Raw genomic sequence first — 6,599 nt, forward strand, 5'->3', positions numbered from 1 at the left:
AGGGGTCAACAAATTAAATTACAAGGTCACAGAACGCATACCTTAGACTCAAGGAAGTGATGTTTTTATGAGGGTGATTACTGAGTTTATAAGTTTTAAAGGCACAGTAACAAGAGGACTAGTATTTTATGCTATAAACAAATGGTAATATGTTACAAGAAGCACTGTTATTGCTCAATAACATGGACATATAAATAGGAATGGAATATTGACAGCTAAATACCATCGTTATAACAAGTACATTAAATAGGTACTTTATTGAAAATTCTGAATCCCTGTATTGAAAGTTTGTTTATGTACATTTAAAGTGTTAATGTTGGCACAAAAGAAACATAATAAACTAAATATCTACTCCTTAACTGTGTAGCATATTTAACAAATTATTATAGAATAACAGATGCGAGGTGTATAGAATCTAAATGGCATTCAAGAAAAGTCACTATTGAATGAGAACGAGGGACTATTGGCTGACCCTGGTACGAATTAATAATAAAATCCCATTACAATTTTAAGATTACGGATAAATGTATTCATTCAATGTGTAACTCGCTGCTGTTGTGATTTCTAAGCTCGTAATGCCATTGCCTATTACATTTTTATTTATTTTTTACATTTTAAATTAGAGATTTCAAGTCGTTTTGTTCTCATCGTTGACTTACGTCGCTTTGTCACCCTCCAGTGGCAAAAATAACAAACTACAAGTTCTTGGTAATAACTGGCAACCTACTTTCCCTAAAAAAAAACTAAGTCTTTAATATTAAAAACCACAATAAAAAGCCTATATCCAGTGCTGTTTTTCAAAATCAAATATTATGCTTTAAAATATTACCATTTTAATAATCCGAATTTTAAATCCTTAAAAGTAAGTAAGCCTAATACCAATTTAAAACATTACATAGGTTTCCATCAACTGTACAAAAATAGTAAAGCAATTCATATTTGCTGTTTGTTATGGGATGATATACTGTATTATTATAGCCTATTGTAGCACTACAAATGGATAAGGGTATCATGAATTAAACCATTTATTTTCTGGCTTCTCTGAAAGAAGGATTTTGACTTAGTGAGCGTTCAAGCCCTCTGGCACAGCAATTAAACAGAGTTTCCTTCTCAGCTGCCAGCTGGAAACAAACTAAGAACAACTTAATTTTGCATTTTTATCTACACTCATTTATTTCTGTCTTCAACATTTGGCTATTTCAACATAACTTTGGATGTGGGACCAAAGCAGTAATACAAAGAGTGTTTTTAAAGATATGTAATGTGAAAAACGAACGTAACAAAACAGCAGGAAATTTATAACAGGATTGTTTTCATTCATACAACAATTGTTCACTTACCAATTACAGTTAAATGTTTATTATCGCTTCAGTTCTTCCTCTCACTTTTAGGAACCACGGCTGTTCCTGCGTCATGCTTCTCCCACGGTATTAATGAGTCATTCTGCGGGACAATGAACACAGTCATACCTTAACAAACATGACCTATATAGCAAAACCTGTTTAGCCTTGAGAATGGTTATATAACAGCAGTAGTGAATTAAGGGCCTTAACCGGCCCGTCAAATAATAAAAACCTAGGCCAAAATTCAAGCTAGCACTGAGTCTGGTTTGGTTTCGTGGGCTAAAACTTTTCTAGCCAATCACAGGCCGAGTTTAGTTGTGTTGTATTTTTCGTCAAAAAAAAGTGTAATTTAAAAAAAATAACGTAATAAATTATTATTATTATTATTATTATTATTACTGCTGCTAATACTTCTCATAATAATAATAACAACAACAACATAGTTCTCATAATAATAATAACAACAACAACAATAATAATATATTACTTCCGCCCAGTTATGAAATTCATGTTGAAAAGCATTATTATTTTTTTAAATGCAAACAAATCAATCATAGCGAGTAAATATTGCGCCGCTAAAAATAAATCAATGCCATAGCGAGTAAATATTGCGCCGCTAAAAACCGATGCACAATCTCCTACTGTACGTCGCAAGGAGTAAAGGAAAGCTATGGGGCCAGACAGTAACCGTTAGCTTCCAACAGAGGTCACTAATGAGAGCGTCTCACATCCTAGCTAGCGCCTCGTCATTCCTCAAATTACATTTCCAGCTCGTAATATTACACCGCAGACCTGATCCCTTATTGCATTGCCCCATTGCTTCTCGCTTCCCGGGGGAAATTATCCCAGTTTGGACCGGTTCATGCAATAGGCTCACATTGATTGTTTGTTTATTGGCTGAAGGTTGTCATACAGATTGGTGCTTTTGGACAGGATGAGGTTTAGCAGCTGCCTGCGTCCTTAAGGGAGACGGAGCTCAATCTTTCTCCATCCCCAGAGAAGAACCTCTGCCACAGAGAGATACACACTAAAGAAAAAAAAAAACAAGCTTTAGATCAGGTTTCTCAAACTATAGTTCATGTGCCACTGGTAGTACATCTAAATCGTATTGCCACCGTCAGGGCATTCATGTTATCTTGTTTGTCATTTTTTATTTGATATTTCATAAGATGTTTTTTCAACACCATGTGACATATAGACATGTTCTCTCACTGGTTTGTGTCTTTGAGGTTCAATGCCAGCTTCTATTTTCAAATAAAACTTCAATAGCTGTGGATATTTTCCTTTCAGACTGTGTAAAAGTTGGTCCAATGCCAACGATTTTCCCAATGAACAGAAGCCTTCAGTACCAGCGATGCATGTGAGTTCGCACTGCAAGATCTGTAAAAGCAGATAATTTTGCACACTGCTTCATTTACGAGGCAGCGTAAAATACACTCCAAGATCTGTAAAAGCAGATAATTTTGCCACATTTAACAGCACCCGTCGCTAATACGCACCACTTACTCTTGTTCCTTTTCATTGTTAGCCGAGTCGGATTGCACTGAGAGGTAAAAATAAAATTCTCATCCGAGGGGTTAATAGAGGTCAGATTTGCCATCAAGAACTTAATATTTGCCACCGCACATGGCAAAGAAGAAGAAATGATGACAGGAGGGAGAAAATGAATACAATGTGATGTGGTTTATAATGTCAGGTTATTGCGTAAAGGTTGTGAACTGATTTCTTTCCCCCTCGTCTGATTGCTACATGGGAACAAACGAGCGAGCTGCCGGTTTGCTGAACTGATTTCAGGGGGCTCCAGGTTGCTGATTAGTAAAATGTGGGAGGACAAAAAGACAACTGTGAGCAGCACTGCAGCCTACCCACAATCCCCCACTGCTTTTTCTGATTGAGCTAATCACCCCATTGTCCCCTGAACCCTTTAAGCCTGGGTACGTTTTTTTTTTTTCTTTTACAACAAAGAAAAAAAACAACAGTGATGGAAAAGATCACACAGGAAACTGTATTTCCTTTTCTTCCCCTATTTTTTCCTCCTCTTTTCTCCCATATCAAATCTTGCACCATTACTTCCACGCCTCATGTGTCATCCATCTAGCTCACTTTAATGGCAGCCTCATAATTATTTAGATGATTATGTGTTGCAAGCCATTTAGCATGCTCAATGACACATGTTTAATTTATTTGCTGCTGCAGCTTCTCATAGTGGAGCCGAAAGTTGAAGATGCTGCTGCTGCTGCTGCTGCCGTCAGTAACAAAAATCAGTGCAAATCAAAATTGTTTGATGAATTGCATCTGTTGATATAATATGTTATGCCACATCGAAGAGCTAATGTGATACAAATAAGGTATGCTCCGTGTGGCACCGCGAGGCAACGTTTGCTCAGGCTAATGGCGTGTGTCTTGGCTGACCGGTGAACCCACATAACACCCTGCACCATCGGGCAGGCTATTACATGATAATGGTGTGAGCTGCTGCGTGCTGAATGTGTCCTCGTTTCCTTCAAGAAGTCCACTGAAGGCGAGCAGAGAAACGGAAAAAAACAAAAATTATATATATATATATATATATTTAATACATTTCTTCTTTTTTTATCTGCAAAAAATTAACTAATAAGCCATTTAAAGGTCATAAACATTAAATAATATATATTTTTAATTATTTATGAATTTTAGTAAGGATGCAGAAAATATGCATGCATATTTACAGGCATATTTGGACTTAAGCAGTCCAAGTTGCAATGGTGTAATTTGACCGCTAGAGGTAAGTATAGCCCCACATAAATGTAAAACAAACAAACGAAGGTTACTTACCATTTAGTAGACAAAAGGAATAATTTACTGAGTATAACTAAACTTTAGAGTCTCGATGAAACATGCAAGTGGAAGTATTTATTAAAAATGTAAGTCCGTATTTTTATTTTTTTTTAAAGAAAAATATTTCATGGATTTCAATTCTTTCCAAAAAGAGGATCTTTGACAAGAAGTTCTCTCCCAGAGAACAGCTGCCAGGGAGAGTCGGTGAAGGTTTGTGCTCCCGTGGTGCTGAACAGCACAGTTTGCAGACAACAGGTCGGATGCTGCGTTTGCAGCTGGGTGCTGACGCGCGGTGAAGCCTTGTCACAGAGCTCACACACCGCTCTGTCATCTCCAGCATCTGCTCCGACTTCTTGCTGGAGATGCTTCTGGAACAATCACAGTTCTCCGCTTGTCAGCACCTGGTGTTCCTGTCAGCTGTCCCTGCAACATGCCAACATGTCACTCTCTGCTTCCCAACTCTTTCTCTCCATTGCTTTCACACACACACACACAGACATGAAAATACATAATAAAGTACATTCATCTTCTTTTTCCTCCTTCTCACAAATACAAAATAATGCTTTGTCAGTTGAATGCCACAAACCACAGATTCAGTTTGAATAAATGGTTAGTTTTATTCCATTAAAATGCAATTTAGCATTTCAAAAATATATTTACAAAAGCAGGTAAAGTCATTTGGCACACACTGTCACACACTGACCTCCAAAATGCTGGAAACATTTGTCAAACGCGAAATGAGTTTTGTTATAAAAATAATATATTAGTGCAGACATATACAGCACTTTGAACTGGACTCTGCGGGCCCTGGTCTTTATTATTAATAATAAAAAAATACACAAAATATAATATTATAGTTTCTATACTTTAATATATTTGATGTTTTGCTCATGCAATACAAAAACTTTTACTGTGGAATTACCTCAGCATTATTATTGTTTTTTTTATTTTGTTTTTTCTACATTATAAATGTTTGTTATCTTCCATCCTATTTTTTATATATTTATATATTTTATATATTTATTTTTTGTCTAATGTTTTTTATATTTATTTGATTTTTACATTTATTATTATGCTCTGGCTCCTGTAATGTAAATAAAAATATATAATAAATATAATAAATAATAAACATAATAATAAAAAACCAAAAAAAGTTAAACTTTAAAAAGTTCTATGCACTTCCACAGGGTTTGTAATTAAAGCTGTTGTGATATTAGACACAAAAACAGTTTAACTGGTTATTGTTGCACTTATAACAAGACCCTTTTTATTCAAAGTTAACTTTCATTCAGTAATGACAGTTTGGATATTCCACTCATTACTGTATCTGAAAGTTTATGTCATCATCTTTTCCCACAGGATCATTCTCCCATCGTGATCAAACTAACTAGACACTCAATGTAAGGCACAGGAACCACAGGAGGGCGGATTCAGATAAAAACAGGACCAGGACACACAGAGAGACAGAAGGGGGTAAGACCTGAGGTGGAGAGGGAGAGGAGGGGGTGTTGAAGAGGCGAGACACAAAGATAATACAGGAACAAGAACTAGAATAGACAGAACAGGAGAGACAGAGAGAGAGGGAGGGGAGAAGTCAGCTGGCCATGCCCGGTGTGACACACCACCGCTGGCTCCTGCAGGAGCGAGGAGTAGGTCATTGTAATTTTATTTCTGAAAGGGATCAGAGTGAAACACCGATTACCTGACAGAGGAAAATGAGACCACAGTCGATGTTGGTGGGGGTTTTTTTTTCTCCAAATCTGAATTGACAGGGCGGAGGTGGGTGGTTAAGTTCAATCTAGTTCTGCTGATGAGCAGGCTGATTTCTATTAACCTGCAGCCTGCAGTTCAAACAGACTGCTGCATGCTGCTACAGAGGGAGAGAGAGAGAGAGAGAGACTGCCAACAAACTTTTATGACACAGAAACTCTGCTTAATGGGCTGTAGGATTCTTCCCATTTAGCCCTGTGCAGAAAAAGGAACCCTGTCAGTGTCTAGAAGGAAAAAAAAAGTCTACTTCCTGTTAAATCCCCTACCGATGGAAAATTAGGAAATGAACGAATGCCCGTGACGTCCTGATTTCGTCAAGAGAGTGGACGATTTTGTGACAATTTCAAATGTCCAATCATGACTGACCCGTCCCATTAGGTCTCCTCTGTCTGACAGGGCGCATTCACGACCGGGTCCCAGTTCGAGCGTGGATGCTCCCGGACGTCTCAGGTGGTTATTTTTAGGCACTGACAACAGGAAGTTACACAACAAGTCACAACAATCTCAGTGATATCTGTCACAGTTCAGCCCCCAAAAAAGTAACATTAGTGTTGAGGGTGTTTTTTTTTTTCTCCACTGTTGTGTCCACACTGATACAAAGCCTCCTGGCAACAAACAAGCCAGGGTTAAAAAAAGACATTTGTCTTCCGGACTCTTCATTATTTGACA

The sequence above is a fragment of the Cynoglossus semilaevis genome, chromosome 3 (assembly GCF_000523025.1).
Source record: "Cynoglossus semilaevis isolate Cse_v1.0 chromosome 3, Cse_v1.0, whole genome shotgun sequence".
Taxonomy (NCBI): domain Eukaryota; kingdom Metazoa; phylum Chordata; class Actinopteri; order Pleuronectiformes; family Cynoglossidae; genus Cynoglossus; species Cynoglossus semilaevis.